This window comes from Diabrotica virgifera, chromosome 1 (assembly GCF_917563875.1).
Source record: "Diabrotica virgifera virgifera chromosome 1, PGI_DIABVI_V3a".
NCBI classification, from domain to species: domain Eukaryota; kingdom Metazoa; phylum Arthropoda; class Insecta; order Coleoptera; family Chrysomelidae; genus Diabrotica; species Diabrotica virgifera.
The window spans coordinates 244,509,194-244,522,083 of record NC_065443.1 but is presented as its reverse complement, the minus strand read 5'-3'; the positions used below and the strand labels follow the sequence as shown (position 1 = coordinate 244,522,083).

Sequence of the window (12,890 nt, the reverse complement as noted above, 5' to 3'; positions counted from 1 at the left end):
TATTTGATCAAAAACTTGTTTTGATTCAAAATAACTTGTTATAATGCCATATAATGACATTTTTGAGCCCTTTCTATTAAAATATTATGTTTTTCATTGACACTTTACGACAGAAAATGCAAATTTTTATAAATAAACACCAAATCACTGTAAAATCGCATAAAATAACATTTTGAGAAAAAAGAAGAAGAAGATTTTTTTACCTTAAATATCTTATTTTTACGTCCCGCAGAAGCTATATACCAATTTTCAGACAAATCGGAGATCCAAAATTTTTTGCCTGAGTGATTTGACATGGAATGTACCGTCACTTACTGTTATACAGGAAATAACAGCTTTGATATTTTAAATGGAACATCCTGTATATTTTTACATTTTTAAATTCTACGTAAAATTCAGTACACATAGGTCAAAACTTTATATTTTTTGAGTTGTTCCCGCTTTTTCAAAAATTTTTAAGGATAAACTTTTCAAAATTAATTGCTTTTCAATAGGTAAAGTTTTTTCAGGAATTTACATAGAAATCGAATTTGTATATACAGGGTTTTCACAAACGATACGCCATATCATTTAACTTCAAACTACAGTAAATCAATAATTTTAAATGAAATACCCTCTATTTTATAATTTTAATGAAAATAGAAGTCAATTAAATTTTAAAGACGTATTAAGATGTTAAAATTGAATACAATAACTTGCAATTTTATAATTTCTTGTTTATCTTGTTTTTAGAATTCTGTAGTCTTAGTACATTTTAAGTCCTAGGTGCTCCTCCTATTCTGCTGAATAAAAAATATGTTATTTGTACAACAACCTTCTTGTGATTAATAGTTCAATCTCTACATAAGCGATCGTTAGTTGCGCAGCTTCCAGGTACCTTTCTTCGTTAATTGTGTAATCATCAACCCACAATCAAACAAAGCTTTACTTTACACGCTTCTAACTCAAACAGCAGATCCATTACAAGCACACATCCTTAAAAAAAAGCTATCTTCAGTCAATCCTGCTAATTGAATCCTGTTAGATTAGAGGTTTGTTCCAACTCGATACAAAACCGTTCTTGAATCGTTACGCGCATGCGCAATAATGAATAATTATGCGCAGTAACACATTTTTCGTTACTGCGCATACTGGTAACCGTTCAAGAACGGTTTTGTATTGAGTTGGAACAAACCTTAAGTCGCTCTCAGCGATTACCTCCGACCTTCGACGAGCGCCTTCGAAGGTATTATTATTGTTGATATTGAAAAGCGAGTGGTTATTCGTCAGAGCGCGTCCAAGAAAAAAAAATGGTAAGTACAGAAAAGGAAAAGCCAATCACAAAAGATACGATAAAAAGAATATAAGCTACGAAATAAAGAAATGGCAAATATATATGAGAAACAGTAAACGAAAACCAAAAGAAACAGAAGGCAATAATTACATAAATAACCTATGGCTAGCTAAGGAAGTATGTGGAACAAGTAAAAAAGACAACAAAGAAGCACGCAGTGTGGTGGTCAAAAGAAATAAAAAGCAAGTAAAAGTGAACAAAAAGCGTGGAAACAATATCTGAAAGATAAAACAAACGAGAATTACAGTAACTGTAAAAATAAAAGAAAAAAGGTAAATATTAGTAACAGCAGCAGAGAGAGCTAATTGGAAAGAAGTCGGAGATAAAATTGAAGAAGGTAGTAAAAGTGACCAAAAACTATTCTGTAGAACCCCGAAGACCATAAGAACACAAAAACAAGAAATATACAGCATTAAAAATAAAAATGGAGAATTAATAATATATACAAGACAAATAGATAAAAGATGAAAAAACAACATTTTCAATAACTATTAACAGATATTAACCAAGACAACATTAATGAGAAACAAAATAATATATTGGAAGATAACACAAAAAACTCAAAGGGGAAGCAGTAATAAAGACGTTGAAGTATGGAAAAGTTTTTTGGATAGATAGAATAACAACAGAAATTATAAAACAATAATGGGAAAAAATAATGGATTTTTTTGATTAATCTATACTAAAATATTATTAAAATTAATGAATAAAATATGGAAAAATGAAAATATCCCGAAAAGACTGGAAAGTGTCACTAAAAGTACCCATATACAAATAAAGAGATAGGACAGAATGTAATAACCACCAAAGATTGACGTTACTATGTACAGGGTTATTCACTATATTTTGACCCCCCTGTAAACTGCTTTATTTACAGAATTAGAAAAAAATATTAAATGCAAAATTTATTCGATTTTTAAATTATGATTTTTTGACATATATATCATACTAGTACCGTCATCCATCTGGGCGTGATGACGTAATCGACTATTTTTTAAATGAGAATAGGGGACGTGTGATAGCTCATTTGAAAGGGTATTCAATTCTCTATTCAGTAATATAAACATTAAGATAATTAAAAAACTCTAACAAGAAGTAAAACCACTTCTATGTAAATTGGTATATTTATTAAAACTTAAAAAATCCCAATGGATTGAATAAAAAATGTCCAATTCAGAACGTTTTCAGACCTATCGGTCCATCATCAGTGAATCTACAATAAAATAAGTAATCCCACTATTAGAATTGAAAGATGGTTGAATTTTTTTTTTTAAAAAGCTAAAAAAGTGTGGTTAGATTACTTACGTGCATACTTGCTAAATAACCCCAGAATAATTCAACCATTGTTTGGTTCTGGGGCTATTTAGCAAGTATGCACGTAAGTAATCTAACCACACTTTTTTAGCTTTTTATAAAAAAATTTCAACCATCTTTCAATTCTAATAGTGGGATTACTTATTTTATTGTAGATTCACTGATGATGGACCGATAGGTCTGAAAACGTTCTGAATTGGACATTTTTTATTCAATCCATTGGGATTTTTTAACTTTTAATAAATATACCAATTTACATAGAAGTGGTTTTACTTCTTGTTAGAGTTTTTTAACTATATGGTATACAGCCAACCTAGGGAACTTCCCTTTTAGATTAAGATAATTGTTTATACAGGTTGTCAAAAAAAAAATTTTAATTAAATTAATTGACACAAAAAGAAGAATGTATGTAATTTATTTATTTCAAAATATCTTCTACTGCTCTTATAAAACAGAAATAAAAGTTTATTGCACAAATAAACATTGCTTTTTGCTTAAATTCAATGTTTAAACTGCCAAGAGGCAGATGGGTGGCAGCTTGAACATTGAATTTAAGTGAAAAGTAATGTTTATTTGTTCAATTAACATTTATTTCTGTTTTAACAGCAGTAGAATATATTTTGAAATAAATAAATTACAAACATTTTTCTTTTTGTGTCAATTAATTTAATTAAAAAATTTTTTTGACACCCTGTCTAAATAATTATCTTAATGTTTATATTACTAAATAGAGAATTGAATAACCTTTCAAATGAGCTAGCATACGACCCCTATTCTCATTTAAAAAAATATTCGATTACCTACGTCATCACGCTCAGATAGATGACGTCACTAGTATGATATATATGTCAAAAAATCATAATTTAAAAATCGAATAACTTTTGTATTTAACATTTTTTTTTAATTCTGTAAATGAAGCAGTTTACAAGGGGGTCAAAATATAGTGAATAATACTGTACATGTATGAAACTCTTCGAAAAAATAATAAAAAAACGATTAAGAATAAGGATAGAACACACATTAAACGAAGTACAAAGTGGATTTAGAAATCATAGAAGTATACAGGATCCTTTATATTGACTTTAACACAGATAACACAAAAAGTGACGGCAGAGAAAAAACTATTCGTAGCATTTCTCGAGCTTGAAAAAGCCTTCAATAAAGTACCAAGAGAGAAACTATGGAAATATTAAGAGGAAAAGGAATGGACAACAAGCTACTAAGAATAATACAAAAATATACAATGGGAACAATAATGGAGTAATTAGTAATAATTCAGCATCAGATACGTTTACAATAAATGGAGGTTTAAGACAAAAAGGATCACTTAGCCCAACACTATTTCTAATATAAATATGTGGACGAAATTATTACGACATGCACAACTAGGTGTAAAATGGAATTTTGTATGTAATTACAGTAGAACCCCGCAAATCCGAACTAATTGGGGGGACAGCCTGTTCGGATTCCGAAAAGTTCGTATTATCCGAAAGTTAGCCTAACTAATAATTCAAAGCTTTCGTTTTCGTTGATTTTGAGTCACAAAACGTTCTCGCAAGATTGTGGACTGTGGACAATATCTTTGAGTTGACTGCAAGGAAACCGAAGTAAGTTTATATTTAACATTTATAAGCACTACGCTTACGTAGTTTACGCACTTACGTTTACGAACATGTAAACCGAATGGAACCAGATAGATCAGCGAACATCTGTAAAAACAACAAGCCGTATAGCAGAAGAGCCGTTGGAAGGTCGCCGAAAAGGTGGAAAGACAGTGTACAGTAAACAACAACTGAAACAGAATAAGAGGTAGACAAACAGGAGTAAACCTAGTGGCACGAAGAAGAAGAAGAATAAAAAGTTTACGTATAAAGTACGTATTTATTTTTAAGGAATATTAAATGTCAACGTCCTATTAATCCTACATTGTTTAATTTTCTGGTTTTACTCTGTACCTATAATAAACATGTTTTTAAGATTTTGTCGTGAATTTTTTATTATTTTTTTTCACTTTCTGTTGGTTCGGATTTGCCGAAAGTTCGGATTAGCGGGGTTCGGATTTGCGGGGTTCTACTGTATTTGTATTTTGTTTTAAGAATTCTGTTGTATTATGTAAGATTTAGAATTGTACATTTTAACACCTAGAAAATCTGTGAATATTGTTTTAAATAAATAATGTATATTTGTATAACAGCCTTCTTGTGATTAATTGATTAATAGTTCAATCTCTACATAAGCGATCGTTAGTTGCGCAGCTTCCAGGTACGTTTCTTCGTTAATTGTGTAATCATCAACCCACAATCAAACAAAGCTTTACTTTACACGCTTCTAACTCAAACAGCAGATCCATTACAAGCACACATCCTTAAAAAAAAGCTATCTTCAGTCAATCCTGCTAATTGAATCCTGTTAGATTAGTACGTCGCTTTCAGCGATTACCTCCGACATTCCACGAGCGCCGTCGCAGGTATTATTATTGTTGATATTGAAAAGCGAGCGGTTAGTCGTCAGAGCGTCGCTGAAAGAGACGCCGCGAGCGTTTATTCTGTTGAGCGCCGGGACGCGTGTGATGTTGCTATCAATGATATTTAACTAAATCCTTTCGATATAACCTAACAGTACAGACAATATCTACCCTATTGGTCCATTGTGCCAATTTGTGTTGTATTCTTGCTGGAATTCACTGTGTTCTTAAGGTAAGAAAATCAAAATTGAAGCTAAATGTTTATAAAAATTATACATATTTATTATTATATGTAGACTTCACTAACAACTGCATGATATTTATTTACATTAGCTACTGCTATCCGGCAGAGCCCCCGCAAGGCTGATTGGCGCCCGCGTGCAGGACATATTTTAGCGCCCTTTAAACTATACAGGGTGAGTGGGGAGGAACGCACCAAACTTTAAGACTGCATAGTATGCTAATATACGTAAAAATAATCAAAAATAACTCATATATTGTTATTCGATTTTCATTTGTTTCCGAGACACGGGGTGTTAAAATATTTCTTACAAACTGACGATTTATTTATTGCTCTAAAACTGGTTGAGATGTGCAAATGAAATTTGGTGGGTTTTAAGACATAGTTGGTGCACATGTTTTGTCACAAAATTAAGAATTTTATATTCACCATTGGCGCGTGTACGGGTAATAGTCTAAAATTTTTGAAACAAAAAAATAGTACGCCACTGAGATATTTCACATTAAAAATAATTTTTTAATTCCCTGTTCAATTTCTGACAAACAATCTATCTTCATGTTTGTTCATATGACCCTTCGTTTTCATGCAAAAAATAAAATATCTTAACGCTTACAAAGTATTCGAAATAGGTTTCTACACATTCATATTAGAAACTTCGTCGAAAACTTTGTAAGCGTTAAGATGTTTTATTTTTTTGCATGAAAACGAAGCGTCGCAAGAAAAAAAAGGGAAAAAGATTTTTTGTCACAAATTGAACGAGAAATTCAAGAAAGAATTTTAATTTGAAATATTTTATTGGCGTACCATTTTTATCTTTAAAAAATTTCAGACTATTACCCGTACGCGCGGCAATGGTGAATATAAAATTTTTAATTGTATGTCAAAACATGCCCAATATAACTATGTTTTAAAACCCACCAAATTTCATTTGCACACCTCAACCGGTTTTAGGGCAATAAATAAATCGTCAGTTTGTAAGAAACATTTTAACATCCCGTATCTCGGAAACAAATAAAAATCGAATAGCAACATATGAGTTATTTTTGATTATACGTATATTATACAGTCTTAAAGTTTGATGCGTTCCTCCCCACTCACCCTGTATAAAACTAATAACTATTTTTGAAAAATTTAAACCCAGAATGAAAGACTACATTATTACTGAGGCCGAAAGTCCCTGAAAACTTCTATAATGTTTGTTTTATTAAGTTACAGGGGTGAAAATAAAAGAGAAAATTTAGTGTGATTTTTAATATGTAATTGCAAACATTTAATTCAAAAGAAAATTTTTATTTATTTTAAGGGACTGTCGGCCCTCGGCAATAACGTTATTGTTCATTCTGCGTTTAAATTTTTTAAAAATACTTATCAGTTTTCTCAGGATTCGAAAAAAATGAATACATTTAAAACACATTGAAAATTTTGACAGGCGACATTTTGCGCCTTTCCCTTAAATTTTTTGCAACATTAATGAAGCACCCTACCCTGCATATTAAATTAAAAATATACATTTAAGTAAATAAACAATAATATTTTGTCATTTCAAAGTTTCCAAACAAATTTTATACAGGGTGTCTACATAACTAGGAACCATATGGAAAACTGTTTTATTATTAATTTTACGAGAAAAAGTTATTCTTCATAAAAAGTTCTGCATTGTCTAGAACTCAGCATGCAACCACCAAATATCAAATTTTATGAATCTTATAGGTATGTCAAAAAATATGAATTTCGGTCAAGAGCAAAGTGCGTTTAGTTTTCACAATATGTATTGAAAAGTTATTATGAAAAGTTGTTCAGCATTAAGAACTATGTTTCTATATGCAATTACATCCTTCTAATTGAAATATATTGTGATCTAGAAAGGCACATTACTTTTGATCGAAACTCATATTTTTTTACATATATCTAATATATAATTGAAAAAAATTGATGGGATTTAATGGTTGCATCTTAGATTTTAGACCAGGCAAAGCTTTTTAGAAAGAACTTTTTATCGTACATTAATTGTACTTTTCAACAACGCCCTTTTCATTTATTAGAAATACTGTGATGTCTTTTATTTTTAATAATTAGCCATTTTCGGTTATTACAAAATAATGTGATAACTCTTTTATTATTATTAATTAATTAATCAATAACAATAAAAGAGTTATCGCATTATTCGTAATAAATGAAAATGACGTTGAGTATCTGTAATTTGAGAAAATCAATTTCAATTAAAAGATGTAATTGCATATTAAAACATAGTTTTTAATTAATTCCAAACAACTTTTCATAATAATAATTTTCGATATTGTGAAATATAAGGTACTCTTGATCGAAATTCATATCTTTGATACTCATAAGATTGACACAATTTTACATTTGGTCGCATTTTAGTTTTTAGACTATGCAAAGCATTTTATGAAGAATAATTTTTTCCGTAAAATTAATAATAAAAAAGCTTCCCATATGGTTCCAGGTTACGAAGACACAATGTCTTAATTATTTTCTTATTTTTTTTTCAAATGAATTGTAAATTGTGGATTTTATTAGAGGAAACCCAATTATAATTATAACTACTATTTAAAATGAATTATTATTATTCTATGCAATGATTATAGTACTTACCATTTTCACAATTAATTTAATTTCCACACCACTTAAAATAGCAACAAATAAAAAAAGATTGTCCCATATTTTTTACACGAAAACAAAAGTTTAAAATCAGGGCAGAACAAACTCAACTGATATTGCAATAATAGACGTAGGTAATTATTAACACCAATATAAAATAAACTTTTTAACCTTTCACTGCAGGAAATCACCCGTTCACTAGTAACAGTAAATAATGTTTGTGCTTGTGCCTAATAAACGCATAGACGGGAAGGGAAAAGATACTCAAGTCAAATACATAATCATAATTCATAGAGTATTTGTTTACTTAAGGGTAATTATCATAAATTTGAGTAAGAGATTCACTTTATACGAGTAAAACTGCTTGATCCAGTAAGTTGTGTTTTTGTTGGAGTAAAACTGCTAAGTTGCGTTTTATGAGTGTTAATTTATGTTTCTGCTGGTCAAGGAGTGTGATTTGATGTTCTGAGTGTCGCTTTAGTTTACAACATAAAATCGATTGGATGGTATGCCAAGCGTAATTCAATCTACTTCAAAGAAAAAAATTAGGAAGAAACAACAAAATGTAGGTAGGTAATATATTTTTGACGGAGTAAGTCCAACATTTCAGGACGGGAATAATTATTATTTTCAGTAATATCACAATATTTGATTTTTGAGATTTCTCTAGCTGTGCATGAAATAATTAAAATTGTATATAAAAATGATTATTTCATTTAAAATAAATATTTCTTATTTACCAAACCTTCGGTTTGGCGCCCCTTTGGGGTTACGCCCGCGTGTGCCGCACGCGTTGCACGCCTGGTTACGGGGGCCCTGCTATCCGGAATAGTGATCTGGATTTGAATAAATAATGCTGTGGCTGAAATATTTTAATGCTCCCTTTTTGTTGTCAGTAATTTCAGCCTGTTTGTTTATTTGGATTAATACAAATGTTCATTCGTTTTTTGACAACACCCAGTATTTTTAGCATTATTTTTACATCTATATTTCGAAAGATTCCAATTTTAACACATGTCACCGGTAAGCGTCGATGCTTTAATACCATGCAATGTAATACTAATGACGTATCATAAAGATAACGTAGACGAATGCTAATATTACGTTTTGTTATTTTCTTTCTAGAGTGTACATTTAAATCTTAAATGTCGTAGTAAAAGATTCAATAGCAACTAAGGTAATTACTACTCTCTAGTTTGTAGTCTTACAAAATATGTTCATATCATCGTTTCTTTGAACCCTTTTTTATTTTGTTTTTGTATTTTAATATATGGTATTCATCCTCCAATTTATTCCAAAATTTTGACCTAACCTTATTTTCTTTGTACCCTAACGGAATTTGTATTCTTTGAACCCTAATAAATAAAGCCCATCTTTCTTTCTTCTCTTTTCATTTTTTCTTTTGTCCGCTTTTATTTTTTCTTTGATTTTCCCGACGCCTCTATTTAATATTACGATGTCCAATAAAATATGTAATAAAAAGTAAATGCCATGTTTTAAGTTAACAAAATTCAATATATGTAAAGCATTAGGTATAATACTTTTAAATATCAAGTCTGTGTTCTTCTTTGTTCAATGGAGACTCATTAATCTCTGTCACTTGGTTATAAGACCTTTGAACCATACATTGTTTTTTTCCATTAAACTCTAAGCTATGGCCTCAACTAAGACCAACAATTTCCTTATTGGTAGTTTTAGGATCTCTTTCAATCTGGTTTAGGTAGTTGTAGGATCTGGTTCAATTCGCAGTTAACCACTGAATTCCTGCCTCATATCATCAGCTTATTGCAATGAATGCAATGGCATAGGATGTGTCTTTTTCCATTTCGTATTTTCTGCATCATGACCAATTCACCTTACACCTTATCTAGGATGGGTAAGGTGAATTGGTTACCTTACCCATCCCTAACGTAAGGGTGGAAGAGGAATGATAAGTCAGCCAGTTTCTTTAAGCTAACATCTAAGTATTTATTAGTGGGTGTTTAGCGGTCATCATGTATTTTTTTTAATTAGGTCTAGCCTCTATAGTTGACTGACTGATGTTATAAGGACAATTTTTGAATTGCCGTCAACTGCTATAAGGGCCGGTTGTTCCAACCCTAATAAAAAATGTAATCAACTGATCATTATCAAATATTTAATTACTGTCACCAACTGTCAATGTCAACTTTGATTGGGTTGTTGAAAACAATTGATTACAATTATGAGATTAATTAATTAGTTAATCAATTATGTTAATAATTGGTATGTTAATTAATAATTAAGTAACCAATCAATTATGTTCATTCTCAGAATTATAATTAACATAATTGATAACGAATGAAAAGTAAGTTCTTCTTCGTCAAATTCCAAATCGAATATTTCAATTTGAAATAACCCAAAAACGGAGCAACTGCTCCGTTTTTGGGTTATTTTACATTGAAATATTCGATTTGGAATTTGACGAAGAATAACATACTTTTCATTATCTATAGCTCTGCTTCAATTGGGTCTACAGACCTCATGCATACACCATTTTTTCAATTTTGTATAAGCTATATTTTTGCTAAGAATATTTTTTTGACTTAGCGAAAAAACTCTAAAGAACAAATGTATGTTTTCACCTTCGAGAGGGGGTATTCCCCTCCATTTTTGTAAAATGGAGGGGTTGTAGAATTGTAAACTTTTTCTTATATAATAATAGACAATTTCAACTACCTATTCCCAAATTTTCATCCTTCCTTTATTTTTTTTTGGGTTAGATTGTTCTTTGATCGGGCTAATATGCAATTTAAAAATAAAAAAATTGACGTGTTTTAAGATCTTTTTAAAGTAGTCTGTTTCCGAAAAAAAAAAAGGAGTTTATTCCATACTTTTGTATCATACTTTATAATGATTAAGCAAAGTGAAAAAGAGAATTTCGTTAAAGCTGGAATTTAAATATATCATGGGTATCAAAATTCAAAAGAATGTATATGATTATTTTTGTTTTAACACCAATAATGCATATTGGATGTTTTCCAACATGCATAATTGGATGTAAGATTTTGTAAATATGCATATTAACCTTCCGATGACCAACCTTTTTTTGTTACACGGATGACCAAGGGGGGGGGGGAAATGACCCCAGGTCAAAAATGTCAAAAATGACAAATAACAAAAAAATAAAGTTTTTTTTTTTTTTAATTTTTAATTTTTTTTGGCATGGGCTTTATGTCATTCAGCCAGTCACAAAATGAGTATTAGTGTCATGTGTAGTGTGTATGTTGAGTAAGTGTCTTGTTACTATGCAAAGTCGACGTTATTAGCGTAAAACTACTTGTAATTGCACATAATAGACGCTATTTTACCAAACTTCAACTTCAGAATATATTTTTTATTCGTAAAATATAGGGAATTTTTTTTTTCAAAATATGAGGATATCTAGAATGATATTAAAGTCAAATAAAAAATAATGAGATAAAAATTAAAAATACTTTTGAATTTATGAAAGAAAAACATACGCTGGGGTCACAATTTCCCCCGCTTGGTCATCCGAAGGTTAATACCCGTTTTATTATTTTTGTCAAAAATAGCCCAAACTGGTTGTTATGAATTGTAGAATGTTGAATCATTTTCAATGAAGTTTTTTTCCAATATTTTCAAAATTGATAGCATTCTGGCTCCTAGATTTTGTTTATGTTACTAAAATATTTAGTTCTGAAGAACATCATTCGTTTCAATGAAATAATACGGTTGACAGTTTCTGTCCAATAATATACGTGTTGAGCTTGATATGTAGTTTCATGTAATAAGAGGCTTACACCACCTTGTCAAATGTCAACGTCAAAGCTCTTGTACTTCTGCTTCTTCAAGTGCAGTCTCTATCAGTGGAGGTTGGCCAAAATTTCGGTGAACTGTGTGTGGTTTTGTTTTGTTTTTAGGAGTGTATGTGAATTGAATTCTTTCCAATCAGGGATGTCCTTCAGTCAGGAACACTGCCTAGGACTAGATTCTCTACGTCCCTCTATTTCTACTTCTATAATGGATTTTGGAGCCCATATCTCTGGTATTGGCATGTATTTGCTATTAGATATGCAGCCAATTATATCTTTTTTGGTGGTAACAATTATTTTTTTTACCATGCTTATTTGTGTTGTTCTGAAGCTATTTTTTGTGGCATTTTTGTAATTAACTATTCTGATTGGGAAATAAGCCACAATTTAACATGAAAAAATAATTTAATTAACGTTTCGACTTCCACATCGGACGTTGTTGTCAAAATACAAAATATTAATAAATTAAACAAAACTGTTGTTGCTTTGTAAAAAATTCTTCTAATTATTTAATTAATTCTGACTCATTTATATCGGCAATTCAGACATATATTATAGATTTTAAAGTAGAAGACTTTAAAATGATATTGCCAATATTTATGAGTTGCGTTCCTGGGACGACTATATTGAAATATAGTTCACTCGATTGCATGAAATCAACTCTAACCCAAGAATATCCGTCACAAAATAAAATCATAGCATGTAGTCTGTCTTTAAAAAGACAACCACATGCAACGGTGGCAGTAAAATTCTCGTGTTAGAGATTTCATAGTAAATAACGAGGAAGAATTTTTTTTTTTAAATTGAGTTTTTTTCTGATTTTCCTCGTGATTTACTATAGAAACACGAGAATTTTACTGCCACCGTTGCATGTGGTTGTCTTTTTAAAGACAGACCGCATGCTATGATTTTTTTTGTGACGGATATTCTTGGGTTTGAGTTGATTTCATGTAATCGAATGAACTATCTTTCAATAAAGTCGTCCCAGGAACGCAACTCATAAATATTGGCAATATCATTTTAAAGTCTTTTAGTTTAAAATGTATAATATATGTCTGAATTGCCGATATAAATGAGTCAGAATTACATAATTAAATAATTAGAAGAATTTTTTACTAAGCAAAA

General features: G+C 30.3%; 1 protein-coding gene across 3 annotated transcripts in view; it reads left to right on the top strand.

Annotated features, from left to right (window-relative positions):
* The first annotated feature begins 5,152 nt into the window (after positions 1–5,152).
* LOC126883113 (Ig-like and fibronectin type-III domain-containing protein 2) overlaps positions 5,153–12,890 on the top strand; it is a 1,605,319-nt gene continuing 1,597,581 nt past the window's right edge. For 2 of the 3 annotated variants that reach the window (XM_050648382.1, XM_050648360.1), the window contains exon 1: positions 5,153–5,343. The gene's annotated coding sequence lies outside the window, so the exon portion shown is untranslated. The remainder of the gene's footprint in view (positions 5,344–12,890) is intronic. The other variant, XM_050648367.1, reaches the window with a different exon arrangement.